The sequence below is a fragment of the Crinia signifera genome, chromosome 1, assembly GCF_055691185.1.
Source record: "Crinia signifera chromosome 1, ASM5569118v1, whole genome shotgun sequence".
Lineage (NCBI taxonomy): Eukaryota > Metazoa > Chordata > Amphibia > Anura > Myobatrachidae > Crinia > Crinia signifera.
Window position 1 is genome coordinate 310,517,006 of NC_139217.1, and position 16,030 is coordinate 310,533,035.

A 16,030-nucleotide genomic window follows, 5' to 3' on the forward strand; every position below is an offset into this window, starting at 1 on the left:
TTTTGGATAAGGGATACTCAACCTGTAGTATATAAGTGTTGATTCATCAGCGGTCATAACACACAAGTAGGCAGCAGGGCGGCAACAACTAAGGGTTAGATGAAGTTGGGGGGAAGTGCAGGCAGCCATACAGATGGAGCTTTTCTCATCTAGCCATCTCTGGATAGCCATGGTGAGCCATGGCTATCCAAGGCCTATTGTTCTCAGCTGCAATACAATACATATAACAATACAGTAGGGGATTAGCAGAGTAATCCCATTACTCCCTTCATCATATTAAAGGGCTAGATGACTCCATCTGTAGGTGACACAGATGGAGTAGACAGTCAGTATGGGGTAATGGATTAGTATGAGAGCTTGGTGGCTTTTATGAAGAAGAGGGTCAGTGAGCCCATTTGACATTTTGTAGAGTGGTGGATAGTCTGATAAGAAGAGGGAGACCATCCCAGAGGTGGCAGACAATATGGGCAAAAATCTTAATGCCAGGAGATGAATAAAGTTGGCATGAGAGGGGTCATTCATTTTTAGAGTAAAGAGGGCAGGGAGAGTGTGTATGGAGATAATGTCAGATATATAAATGAAAGAGGATTGGGTGAGGGCTTTGTACAGCAAATAAATGTGAGAAGCTCAAAGTGGATTCTGAAGGGTAGCCAATGTAGGACTTGAAGTGTGGGGGGGGGGGGCAGGCAAGGCAGTTATAGACACTAGTGGAGATAGAAGGTTGAATAGCAGTCTTTAGTGGCGCAGTGCAGCTTCAGAAGCTAAGTGGGGCAGTGCAGCTTCAGAAGCTAAGGTGTTGGGTCACCAACACCTTAGATAATAGTTTGGAACAAGAAGGAATTTGGAGGAGACTCTCCTGGAGGCACACAACGTATCAATGGAATCAGTATAGTTAACAAATAAACAATATGGAAAAACATATAATAAAGACAATAAAAAATACAATTCTTGTGGGATTCCTTGTGTGTGGCGTATTCTTTCTTTTAGACAAAGGGTATTTCGTAGTGGTGACTCTTGGTAATGTTATTTTCGGTGATGCATCTAAAGAGTGAAAATAAGGATAAACAAGTGGTTAGGTGAATACGTGAGCGCCCAATATGTATATAAGTGCAAAAATGTTATAAGGTGGTGGGCGTACCCAACTCACTCAGGAATGGTGTGTTTTCAAACCTGTAATGGTTTCTTTTCCTTCCGGTCAGTGGGTGCTTTTCTCATTTAAATTGTTGTTCAAACATCTAAAGAATTTGATCCTTATTTTTACTCTTTATATGCATCACCGAAAATTGATACGTTGTGCGCCTCCTGAAGAGTCTCCTCCAAATTCCTTCTTGTTCCAGTTATAGACACTGTTCAAGAATTTTGTGGTGAGGTAGTTCATTACCGTAGATTTTTTTTATGAATGGGGAGAAAGTTCTTGATGAGGGGAGATTGAAGAGATAGGCAAGATGGGAACAGGCTGAAGGAGTTCATAAATATTGTGTCCTGCAAAATCAACATTTGGAAGTATATATGTTTATTTAGCATATACAGTATTTTTTTTTAAATCAGGCATAAGTTCCAAACAAAGAATAATAAAAAAAAGTGTTCAGAGATGCAATTAACAAAAAGCAGCTATTTAACGTTTTTCAAGGAAACACACTACAGAAAAATAAATAGAAGAAGTTGTGAACCAGAGAAATGTAGCAAAGAGGAAACAATGATATTAGGGTGTCATAACAAGCTCCATAATTTCACAGATACAAAATTTGACAAATGTGCAATCAGATCCAAGAAGTGGAATAGGGCCCAAAATTTGTGAAACTTGGTCGCAATGTTATTGTTAGAAATGTACATTTTCGGCTTTACCCGGATTTACTCGGATCTCAAAGCGGGAACTTATTGGCTATCCGGCTGTCATATGTTTTGGAGCCAAACATGTGACAGCGGATAGCCAATAAGATCCATCTTTGAGATCCAAGTAAATCCAGGTAATTCCGATACTGCACATCTCTTGTAATTTTAGAGTGTGGTTATGCATGAAAGCAATAAATATTATACTGTAAACCAATGCTAATCCTGGTGAAAGTGCAGATTGCTTTCAGTATTCGGAAAAGTAATTTAGCAGCATTACAGATATTCAAAATCAACTCATCAAGAGGTTTACTAATATGCTTGATGTAGATAGTTAATAAACTGTGTTTCCGTTTGTGGAAGGACCAGGCCAGTAGCATATTTAATTAGTTTCAAAATAGGTGCCCAAAATTGTTCAAACACACAATCTCTTCACATTGTCTCCAGCATGATCTAGTAGTCTGGGAAAGAGTTGCTCAGGTATACGGCATGATTCAGTGTCTTGATTCAATAAAGTTGTGTTGAAGGTTTAACACAGAGAAGGTACATAGCTAATCAATAAAACAATGAATCTGCTTTGTAGATGGTCACAGATGTCATAGCTAGTTTATGCAGGAGCAACAGACAAAAGATATAACCAAGGTAAAGGAGAAAGAGGGACAGCATGATAAATGTAAATATATTGCTAGTTAAGATATGCAAATATCTTAGCATAAAAATCAAGTCAAACCTGTGTAATTTTGATAGGTATATAATGGTATGATCAAATGTACAACAAATATAGTTTAAGTAATATTTAATATTATGAAAATATTAAAAATATTACCGTTATTTAGCATACTTGTGCAGACAATAAATACTGTAATCATTTAAGAGTGAAAGTTATGATCCTGGTAAGCAGCAATAAAAAAAGACTTTGGATTGTTCATATAATATGCTCATCTGAAACATTCATTCCTTTACCATTGTGGTTTGGCAATACCTTTTGTAATAAAGATTAGAATATTGCACTAGTATTGTATAGAGTAGACTGTGGATTTGAAAAGATCCATGTGCAATACATAATATTGGCCAGTAGATGGCTCCATAGCGTGAATCACATGTTCCTGCAGCCTGTTCAGTTCCATCACTGAAAATGATAAGCAGAAGGAAAATTTAAATGATGGAGGTGAAAATTTCCAATGACCCACAACATCCAAGATGGTCGATGGTTCAATATTATGATGATTTGGTATGGACAGTGCATCAGATTAAGATCTCTGTTGACTTTATCAAAGAGCAATATGGTAAATTGAATAGTGGGTAGGAATGCAATACCTTTGGAGTCAACTTATTTAATAAATTTGTTCCCACAGGGACATGGAGTCCTCAAAGGAATCCCCACTGCTTGTACCCTGGCTTGGAGTGCCAGGAGATCATAGTATTCAATTGGGCCACTTAATAATAGTAATAATTGTAAAATAATTGTAAAATCAGCCTCAGTCACCACTTTTATTATTATTATTATTATATAATATTTGTGTTCCGCCCAGCAAAAAATTTTAGATTGTGTATGTAATGATGCATAAATGAATGTATGCACAGAACACTATTATAAAAAAATATTAATAAAATATATGAAAAAAACAAACATTGATAATGTCTATGAGGATGTCATGTTGATATGATAAAATGTTAAGCTAATGACCCTGGTGGCACAGTGGTTAATTATCTGGTCCTGGTGGCTGCAGCATCTTCTCCTGTGCACTGGTGGTCAAATGAGTCATCTCATTTGCTGGTGTACCAATAAGGATAACTACCCTATCCCTATAGGTGCCCATACACGTACCAATTACCCGGTACTTTTTGTGCTAAAATAGCATCGTTGTGCATATGTTGTGCATGGGATGCGATGCTATTTTAGCACAAAAAGTACCGGGTAATTGGTACGTGTATGGGCACCTTAACTCTTAATCCTAGAACTGCATTATCCAGCATTGTTGAGCATTGTCCACAGCCACCTATTCATTATTGAATGCTTCAAGCTACAGTCAATGCTTTTGATTTCATCCTGGACTCCAGGGTCAAGATATATATATTTCTCCAGTGCTTATCCATCCTGATAAATGTTACTTGCGGATTCTTGTGCTTTATACTATATGTATGCTTCAAGTTCCATTCAGTTTTGCTATTCATCATTTACAGACTTGTGTTAAATGTTCATCTTAACAAGTGCTAATCAGTACAGCTGTGTTGTATCCACTGATTTCCAAGTGAGGTTGTATGCTGCAAAAGTGTCATACTATCCTACTAGTACCATTCAGTCTCCTATGAATGTACAGTGTAAATAACTAGATAATGTACCTTGTGCACTTTCCAATTTTTTTTCCTTATATATATGTTCAATAAGCCAGTTTCATTTATCACCTGTGTGGATCAGTATTATTAAGCCTCAATGTTTTGCTACATGACCATATAACTGCCTGAACTGAATCCTGAGAATTCACAAACATTTTATTCCTTTAGTGTTCCAGATTGGGTCTAACATTGTTAGTCCTTTCTAGTTTTATATACTCTTCCTTCTTTCCACACACTTTTTAGTTTTACTCTATGTGACTGGATTCACTTCGATGTCCATGCCAAGTGATCAGTGATTGGTGTCCCGCAGGAACTTGGCTAATAGGGAATTCCCTCTCACTGTCAGTAACTGCAAATTACTGGATCCACCCACAGTGCAGTAGGTCGGTACATTGTTTCCACCACCAGGTCCTACCTCCAGCCCTGTGACCACGTTACTGCTTAGACTCCTACCACTGGCACATGCATGCCGTTTGCTGCTGTGTATGCAAAGTCATGCTGCTGGCACACCTCCTGACCCCGGCATTGGTTACCCACACTGGTCATTCCCAATTGACCCGGGCCATTAAGGTTAACTGGCAGAGGGTTAAGCTTGGAAACACTTGGATCATTCCTGGACAGTGGGAAAACAGAATCATGGAACAGGAATTCTGTGAATGCAGGGTCTTAATACATTTCTTGTAAATGCAAGATGTTTATTGCTCAAATAGTCTTAAAAAAGACTCCTCCCTTTTGGTAGCTACCTAGTCTATTAGCTAGTGAGGAGTTACAAAGGGTATCAGATACAAGATGTTACAGTTCAGTACATTTTGATGTCACAGAAAGTAGCTACATTCTGAGGCAGTCAACACACAATTCCGTAAAAATGAGTAATTATTAGTATTATTATTGTTGTTATTATTATCAGTTACTTATATAGCACACACATTGGCACTTATTCAGATCAGATCGCAGTACAAATTTGCTTTTAAAATTGGCCAAACCATGTGCAATGCAGGTGGGGCAGATGTAATAGGTATAGAGAGAGTTAAATTTGGGTTGGGTGTGTTGAAACTGAAATCTAAACTGCAGTGTAACAATAATGCAGCCAGTATTTACCCTGCAAAGAAACAAAATAACTCACACAAATCAAACTCTCTCTATACATATTACGTCTGCCCGACCTGCAGTGCACATGGTTTTGCCCATTTTGAGAACAAATTTGTACTGCGATCAGATCTGAATAAGGACCATATTCCGCAGCACTTTACAGAATATATTTGAACATTCACATCAGTCCCTGTCCTAGTGGAGCTTACAATCTATATTCCCTACCATATGTGCACAGTCAAACATCCTAGGGTTACTTCCTTCTTGTTTGGGGGTTGGCTACCATTATACTGTCCATTCTGCCCTGTTGTCCTTCACCCCTAAAGCATGATCACCTTTAGCATTTTCCCCATATGCACAGTGTAAAGAGGTCACTTTTGTGTGCCTAAGTCTATCTGGGATATTAGGAACCACCTAGGTCAGTGGTTCCCAATCTGTGCGCCTAGGCTCCCTGGGGTGCCTTGGAGCACTTGCAGGGGTGCCTCAGGTTGGTGGTCCAGAACCAATTCAAGTTATTTATGTCCAATGAAATAGTCAAAATTAGTGCTTGTGGCTTCCAATTAAGAATATGTGGGTAAACAGAAGTGAATCATGTTTCTCACCACATAAGTGGACCTAAGGAAAACATTTAAATCACAACTAATTTAATATTTTTCCTGAAATTAGTAACCAACTTTTGGCCTAGGGGTTCCGTGAAAAATATTCTGAGGTACTTGTGTATTATCACGGCGCCCACCTTTTCCATCGTACGGCATTGTACAACCAAAAAATCTTGTCGCATCGCATGCGAATCGATTGGACCCGATTTTTCATTGCACAGGCACCCAGATGCCTGATTCCTATGATAAATGCCCCCCCAGACCCAAATTTTAATTGTATACCCACCCTGATGGGTAATGATTATGTTAAATGCCCCCCCTCGCTACGCTTGCCACACTATATAAAATCAACTCCACGCCGACGTGGATAGTGGGGGTATGAAAAGGTCGGAGGACGCATACCGCCGCCCCTCGAGGGCTTGCTGCGCTCGCCACGCTTCGGGGTGGCGTTGATAGTGGGGTGGCGTTTGGGGGGGCATTTAACATAGTCATTACCCATCAGGGTGGATATACATCTAAAAATTAGGTCTGGGGGGGCATTTAACATGGGAATAAGCCCAAATCGGGCATGATCGCGTCGCGTCGCATCGCATGCCATTAAAATGGCATGCGATGCGACGTGATATTAAAATTGTATACCCACGCCCGTGAAAAGGCTCAAATCGGGTCCCATCGCATGCCATCGCATACCTTAATTAGTGGCATGTGATGCGATGGTGCCATGATAATACACAAGTACCTATTCTGATACTTTAGGGTGCCATGATTAAAAAAGTTTGGAAACCACTGGCCTAGGTGCTGGCTTTTCTGGAGTGGAAAAAAATTCCCTCCAAAATGATTTTTCATGAATCTACTAAGGGATCCTGCTCACCATCTCTAGCTTGAATTTGAGGTCCAGCGATGGGCAACCAGGGTCTACAGGCAGAGTCTCCTGGCCATGGGATGTGGTCACATGGGATGTGGTCAGGGGGAACCAACAGCCCACAGAATGCTCTGGATTACAGGTTGAGTATCCCTTATCCAAAATGCTCAGGACCAGAAGAATTTTGGATAAGGTATTAATCCGTATTTTGGAATATTTTTATTTTTGAATTAAGTATTTTGAGGGATCTTGTATTTATGTTGCACAAACACATCAAACACATAAAATACACACAGATATATTTTATTTGCGCATAAAACAAGGTTTTAAAACATGAAACAAAGTTTGTGTACAATCTCAGACACTGACTTTAAATGCCAAACATTCATGTCCTTGCACATATTTAGTGCCATTTATATGTTATTTTCCCAGTAGGGACAGTTACAGATGTGCCCAGTAGCTTTTTAGCAAAAATAAATAAATAAAAGTGCATTTTGGAGACTATGGTTTTTAGAATAATTTGGATAATGGATTGTTGGATAAGGGATACTCAACCTGTACCTTTTAGGCTGCATCCACACATTGCCTTTTGACAGGACACAGTTGAACAGGATCCTGTTTAGAAAAATGAATCTTCTTGCGTCTATGCACATCCTGTTTAGGAGGATGCAGTAGGCTTTTGTATGTACGTCATGCGAAAGCATCCTACTAAACAGCTACTGCTCGACTGCATCCTGCTAAAAGGCATTGTGTAGATGCAGCCATAGACTTACATGTGCAGTCTTCTTGATGACAAACCGGGACCTGTTAAAAGGCAATGTGTAGACGCAGCCTTAGACTACCAGGTATTGTTGAAACCGACAGAGAGAAGTAGTATCCCGCACAGGACAAAATGTACATTTAGTTTAATAAATTTGTTTACCCAACAATCATAGATACATTTATCCTTGTCATGTAGGATAGTTTTTTGCTTTTGGAAATTGAATAATCAAATACTCACAAGTGGTGGCGGTTGACCGTAAGAAACAGGCAAAAAGAGATTTCTTGTGGGAGGCACACTTTTATTACAATGGGGCAGATGTACTAACCCCCCCTTAGCGCTTCTCAAATAACGGGTCCCGCTTCTCCTGCATAACGAGGAGCAGCGGGCAATTGTTATTTGCTAATGTATTAACCCCCTGCAAGCCGATAAGGAGAGCCATTATGCCCAGCGTTAACGGCTCTCCTTATCGGCTCCCCCGGCGTCCCGTGCATGCTCAGTGCGCTTCCCCCCCCCCCCCGTGCGGCTCTAATGGGCATGCGCGAGATCTTACAAAAACCGCAAGATGTCCTACGCAGCCCGAGCCAGAAGCAGGGCTAGCGTTGTCCCCGCAGTGGGGGATAGGACAACGCTAGCCCGGCCGCTAAACACTGGGGGGGATTTCAGGGGACAGCACCGCCGAGCGTAAATCGGTGGGCTGTCACTAGCGCACGTTAGGTGCGCTAGTAATACATTAGGAAAATCGTAATCCCCCCCAGTTAACCAGCGTTAAGTGCATTAACCTATGCATTTCTGCATTAACCTATGCATTTCTGCACTTAACGCTGGTTCATACATCTGCCACAATGAGTGGTATGAATAAGTTAAAACTTAACTTTTAATTGCAAGTCTTTCTTTCAGTAACAATTACTATCAGAAAAGGGACAAGACAGAGATGCCCCCTCTTGCCCCGTTTATTTGCAGTTGCACTCGAACCCCTGGGCATAGCTTTATGGACCTCAACTGAGTTTAAAGGTTTTAGAGTCGGTGATGTAAACCTATGTCTAACACTTTTTGCCGAAGACATGATGCTTTAAATACTGTATCTGATCCATCTGTGTCAGTCCCTGAAAGGTGGAATTGGTTTATTTATGAGATTCCTCATTTCTTTCCTCACAACCTTTTAACAACCTTTTAACATTGTCTCAAACACAATTACACTACATTCCTGGGCGTTCAGATTAATACACTTATCTAAACTTTATGACTTCAATTTAACACCCATTTTGTAAAAAACAGAAACAATGTTAGATAACTGGAAACATCACACGGTAGCTATTGGTAAATTTAGCAGTCCTTAAAAGTATAATTTTTCCTAAGATGTTTTATTTAATGCAGATGCTACCCATTAGCTTATACAAGAAGATTTTGCCAAGCTGCGTAGGGTGTTGACTCAATGGCCTGTATTCAGATCTGATCGCAGTACAAATTTGTTCTCAAAATGGGCAAAACCATGTGCACTGCATGTGGGGCAGATGTAACATGTATAGAGAGAGTTAGATTTGTGTGAGTTATTTTGTTTCTGTGCAGGGTAAATACTGGCTGCATTATTTTTACACTGCAATTTAGATTTCAGTTTCAACACCCCACCCAAATTTAACTCTCTCTGCACATGTTACATCTGCCCCACCTGTAGTGCACATGGTTTGGCCCATTTTGATCTGAATAAGGGCCAATGTCCGTGGTGTGCACATATATCAGCTATTGCACTGCATAAACCTATGCCTCCTAGATGAATAGGTGAGATACAATTACTAATTTTGCCTCCTATTCTTTATATATTATTTAGACGTGCTTCTGATCGGATTCTAGATTTTTTTACAGATCCTAGAGTAGATAAGGCTGTATTTCATTCATTCTCCTCAGGTGCCCTCTCCAGTCAAAGGGTGGTATTAAATGCCATGGCGAGCGGGTTTTCTACGGCCATCAAACCCCCTCGCTGTATTCAATGATAAGCTGAAATCCTCACCGTCAGAATCCAGCGAGGATCTCTTTCAACAGCGAGGTTCGCCGCAAATGCAGCGAGTCCGCTGCATTTTGTTCTGAGCCCCGCCATTTTAATGGCCACACTCGCCGTTTCCACCTCACTAAAAAGAACCAGGGAGGTGGAAACGGTGAGTGAAGGGGAGGGAGTTGAATACTCTGACGGCGAATTATCAGCACTGCTCACCTTATAGCTCGACGTCAGAGCATTTATTTCCCTCAAAGTCATCATACATTCCTTTTATTTCATGAAATATACTGTATTACTCCTGGGTTAGGGTAAACCACAAGTTAGGTGGAAATCCTTAGCAGGCAGCTTTTATACCCTCATAGGGAAATCTTGCATATCCCCCATCAATCTTTAACTATAATTTGTACTTGTGCTGCAATGTGGGCCTGACTGATTCATCTAAAGTGTTTGACCCAGGTGCTCTATTAAATTAACAAGCAAAGCAATGTGGGTTATCTTTTCAAAATTGACGGCTACAATGCACATTCATGTCCAAGCTAAAATAATCTTTGATGTAATCTCTTTTAAATCCTCAAAGTGCATCTTGTTTCTTTATTTTTTTGTACTATAGTTTGCACTAAATCTTGAGAAACTTGAAACAAAGATGGCCAAAATATATTACTCATATCAATAAAATCTAATAATTATTTATTTATTTATTAACAGTTTCTTATATAGCGCACACATATTCCGCAGCACTTTACATAGAATGGTTAAACATCAGTCCCTGCAACAGTAGAGTTTACACTCTATATTCCCTACCACATGTACACGCACACACAGACATTCTAGGGTTAATTTGTTGGGAGCCAATTAACCTACCAGTATATTTTTGGATTGTGGGAGGAAACTGGAGTATCCGGAGGAAACACACGCAAGGACGGGGAGAGTATACAAACGCTGCACAGATAGGGCAGTGGTAGGAATCGATCCCACGACTTCAGTGCTGTTAGGCAGTATACTATGTAAATAATGTATTCATAGTATATGTTGTGCTAATAAAACTACTAATAAGTTGAATTTAAACTGAGCAGCACTAGCCCACAATAATGTCTCCCCCCCCCCCCCCCCCCCCCAGGCCCACTAATATAGTCCAGCGCTTCTCCATGCCCAAAAAGATACTAAATAAATTGTATGAGCATAAAATAGTTAATTAATTGATTAGTGCCTACAATAATTAGACATTATTATTATTATTATTATTAATAATAGACCCTATTATTGGGGTCCACCTCTACCCTTCTCATCCTATTGGGCTGGAGCCCAATGTGAATTCTGTTTCCATAATTTATTTACACCCATATCAAAACACACAGAAAAAAAACATTGTACTAAAATTTGCATTCATATTTAGTTGTGTGATATTTATATTCATTTAGTGTAAATGTCTGTGTTGAACAACAAAAACCACATAGTGAGTTGTAGCTGCAAGTCCAGCTTTGCTTTGATTAACTGCACTGGCATAATGAAATCCAACAGAACAATCACTGAAACATTTAGCTCTAAATGTAAATCCTGTAAAATGATGTTAGACAATTAAAGTTAGTATATAATACAATTGTATTTTACATGATTAATGAGAACTAAGGCTCCTAGTTAAAAAAGGAACAAGTTGCTAACTTATTAGTGCTATTATCTATCTACAAATCATTTACACGCTAATGGTTAACCAAAGTACAACTGTTATGGTTCTAAAACAATAATGGAGTGGCATAAGAAAAGTCTTACATTTTAAGTTAGATTATACATTTATCTACATATAAATTGCTACAATAGTCTATAATTTAAAACCAAGAATCATCTTCCATAGAGCTAACAATATAAAAACAAGGGTACATGTTTCCTAGCACGGCGCCTAGATTTCCTACGTACGGCACCGTAGGGAAATCACATCGCATGGGCCATTATAACGGCATGTGATGTGATTTTTTAATGTAATTTTTTCTATGCTCATTGTAACCCACTATATCGCATCGCATTGCATTGCATGTCCCGTAAAATCGCATGCGATCACATGCGATTTTATAGGGTGTGCGATGCCATGAGATTAGGTATACAATAATATGATTGTATGTCCCAAAAATAGGTTTAACGCACCCCCCCCCCCCCACTATCCACGCCAGCCCGAAGTGTGGCGAGCGGCGGCGGAACGCTTCCTCCAACCTTTTCATTCCCCCACTATCCACGTCGGCGTGGAGTTGATTTTATATAATGGCCGAGCGCAGCAAGCCACTGAGCCCGAAGCGTAGCAATTGCAGCGAGCCCCACAAGAGGACTCGGATTACTTCACATGTATTCTGCGTCCGCTCGCCACGCTTCGGGCTCGGTGGCTCGCTGCGTTCGCCACACTATATAAAATAAATTCCACGCTGTCGTGGATAGTGGGGTAATGAAAAAGTTGGAGGATGCATTCCGCCGCTGCTCGCCACGCTTCGGAATGGCGTGGATAGTGGAGGGGGGGGTGCGTTAAACCTACTTTGGGGACATACAATCATATTATTGTATACCTAATGTCATGGCATCGCACACCCTATAAAATCGCATGTGATTGCATGCGATTTTGCGGCAGATGCGATGGCCCGGGGCAGAGAGATCAGTAAATAAAATAAATTACATAGGAAAATCGCATCGCATCGCACATCGCATGGCCCTAAAATGGCCCATGTGATGCGATTTTCCTACGCTGAATTACAAGTACCAAAACAAGTATTAGGTAACAACCATTTCCCCTCAAAAAAAGAAATCACGCAGCACAACAACCTGGCTTAAATAAAATATCAATGGCTTATTTTGTTGCCTAAAGTTGCCTCCAGAAACCTTCCTCTCAAACAGTAAAAATCTAATATATTAAAGAGATAATTTGTCTGTTCTTCTGTCTTTCCATACAATTCCACAGTTTACAAGATATCTTGAAATTTTACATACGAGCATATTAAAACATGGCCGAGACAACTAAATAAATTACAAATAGAAAATAATTACTGTTATTTTTATATTATTTTAAAACCCCAATTTTTGCTGTACGCTCATATGTATGTTCCAGCATAACTATGGAATGCCTGCAATTTACACCTAACTTGGTACACATATGATCGATAAAAATAAAATAAACATGGGGTTAACGCACCCCTAGGTTGAAACATCAACACGGAGAATTTCAACATACAACATAACTCCAGAATGGTGGGAGTAATTTAGACCAAACTTGGTACACATATCAATTACAATCTGTGAATAAACACTGTAGGGGCAAGACACCCCTAGCACCCGTAGGGGTTGGGCAGCAGCACAGACTATATCAGGACATGCATGATATGTCAGTGAAGACAGGTATGCATGTGACAGATACAGTGACATAATGTGAGAAGGGGAATGGAGATACAGTAGCATGAACCCACATACTGAGAGTTATAAAGTGGCAGTAAACCACTGGAGAGTTCGTAAGAAAAAATTCTGCAGCAATGTGATAGAAACATAGAATGTGATGGCAGATAAGAACCACTTGGCCCATCTAGCCTGCCCCTTTTTTAAACATGTTACCTCAAACCATATTTGATCCTTATTTTTTGTAAGAATATCAATATGCCTATCCCAAGCATGTTTAAATTGTTCTATTGTATTTGCCTCTACCACCTCTGATGGGAAGCTATTCCACTTACCTACTACTCTTTCTGTGAAGTAATTCTTCCTCAAATTTCCCCTGAATCTTCCTCCCTCTAGTTTCAGTGCATGCCTACGTGTTCTGTTGCTCCTCTTCCTGTGAAGAATGTCTCCCGTCTGTACCTTGTTGTTACTTGATATATTTGAAAGTTTCTATCATGTCCCCCCTTTCCCTTCTCTGCTCTAAACTATACATACTTTTAGTCTTTCCTGGTATGTTTTGTGATGTAGGCGATGCACCATTTTAGTTGCCCTTCTTTGTAGTCTCTAATGTATTTATGTCCTTCTGGAGATATGGCCTCCAGAACTGAACACAGTACTCTAGATGAGGTCGTACCAATGACCTATACAGTGGCATTATTACTTCTTTCTTTCTACTGCTGATACCGCTCACTATGCAACCAAGCATCTGACTTGCCTTCTTCATTGCTTTGTTACATTGCCTACTTGCCTTTAAGTCCCCTGAAATAGTGACACCTAGATCCCTCTCTTCCTCGGTAGTTTCCATTATAGTGCCATTTATAGTATATTTAGTCTTTGGATTATTGAGGGTATGATTTAGCATTTTTTGGCATTAAACTGTAGTTGCCATGCTCTTGAACATTCCGCTAATCTACCTAGATCATCAATCATTTGTTTTACCCCTCCTGGTGTGTCTACCCTGTTGCATACCTTTGTGTAATCTGCGAAAAGGCACATTTTACCCTCAATTCCATTTGCAATATCACCAATGAAGATATTAAAAAGCACTGGTTCAAGTACAGATCCCTTGAATACTCCCCTTGTAACCTTTCCCTCCTTTGACTGTACTCTATTTACTACAACCCTCAGTTTTCTGTCCTGCAACCAAGATCTTATCCATTTAACTATCTTAGAATCCAATCCCAAGCTTTCAAGTTTATTTAACAGTCTGATGTGGGACAGCGTCAAAAGCTTTACTAAAGTCTAGATAAGCTACATCTACAGCCCCACCTGGATCTATTACTTTAGTCACCCAGTCAAAAAAGTAAATTAGATTTGATGATCAATGCTGCATACCAGACAACAATTTTGGAGACAATAAAGACCATAAAAGAGATATCAGGAAAGATAAAATGTATTCATTACACATACTAGCTTCCATAGTCATTAATATATCAGGACTATATCTGGAATTTACTGTATTTCTTTATTAGTACAGTAGTATTGTTTTAGTTACTGTGAAATACATTGCATACAAGCTTTTTCTAGCTGCTGTTCAATCATTTAATCCCTACCAACCCTATCCACATTTCCCACTACTCTGTACTAGATACAGTAGTTAAGCCCAGTGATCCTTTTCCCCACTCTGTAGCCAAATGTATGCAGATCCAATAAGAGGGCATTGTAGAGGCTGCTGCCCAGAGGTGCAGCCACTGCCTCAGTCCCAAGATCAAGATTCTACTACTGCCAACTTACTGGGTGCCTGCCACCATGGATATAATATGATTGTATGACAATAAGAAAAAGAGGGCAGAAGAGAAACAGAGACACATGTGGACAGGCAGGTCCTGCTCTATCATTAGGCAGCTGTAGAATGCAGCATAAGGGCTCCAGAATATGAAGGGGAGAGGCACCCTTGAGTATATCACAAAATTCAGGATGACTCAGAGAGGAATCCTTGTTGAACTTAATGCAAAAGAACGATATGGACCTAAGATGCCACCTCCATACTTTCAAGTGAGGTTTTGGAAAGTCAGGATTGGTGTGTGGATGGTGGGGGCAGTAAGCTCAAGATTTGCATAGGGCAGGCATGTCCAAACTATGGCCCTCCAGCTGTTGTGAAACTACAAGTCCCATCATGCCTTGCCACAGATTTGCTGTTAGGGAATGCTAAACCTATGGCAAGGCATGGCAAGGCATGCTGGTATGTGTAGTTTCACAACAGCTGGAGGGCCACAGTTTGGACATGCCGGCATAGAGTTCCAAAACCGGTTCTGTGCACAGGATAGTGACATTGGTGGAATGCAAGAGAATGGAAGGATGATAGAGAAAGAAGGAAGGAAAGTGTCAGAGTGAGAAGGCAAAAATAAAAGTATAAAGCTATGGGGAAATGAATAAACAGAAAGACAGAGATGGAAAGAAAGGAAGACAAAGAGGACAGGAGAGCTGAAGACAGTGAAATAGTTGAAAGATAAAATCATCATATCAAAAACCTACATAAAAGTCTTCAAGAATTGCTGGCAATTTAGGACAAGTACAGGGTATATAAGCTATATTGGCAAAATACACTGTAATAAGTATCAAAGTGGCAGAAAACCGAGGGTCTAGATTCCATTGAAAGGAGTATGGAAGAGGGTCCTGCGCTTTTAGAATGTAAGCTCTCACGAGCAGGGCCCTCTCTGCCTTTCTTAGAATATATAAACCTCTGCCACCCTGATAATTGCTTCAGTGTCCTGTCCCCTGGTGCAACTATCCATATTAACCATGTACTTGTCCTAAACTGTCTTGTACTGTAATTTGTTATGTGTTTGCTCATAACTATGCTCTGTAAAGCGCTGCGGAATCTGTGTGCGCTATATAAGAAACTGTTAATAAATAAATAAATAATAGTGGGAGAGGTAGTAGTTAGGGATGCCAGATAGGAGGCAATTACAGTAGTCTAGTCCGGAGAGGACCAGAGAGTGGATAAGGGTCTGTAGCATTCTGGGTGAGAAAGTCTGATACTGGAAATATTTATGGGATGAAAGCAGCAGGTTTGTGTGAAGCACTGAATGTGGATTGAAGGGGAGGGAGGAGTCAGTAACTGATGGAGCAGTTACCGCAAAGCGCACCTGGGTCTCTCAGCTGTGTTCAGGCTTTCCGACTGTGGTCTTTATACATAATGATTACTTTAGAACAAT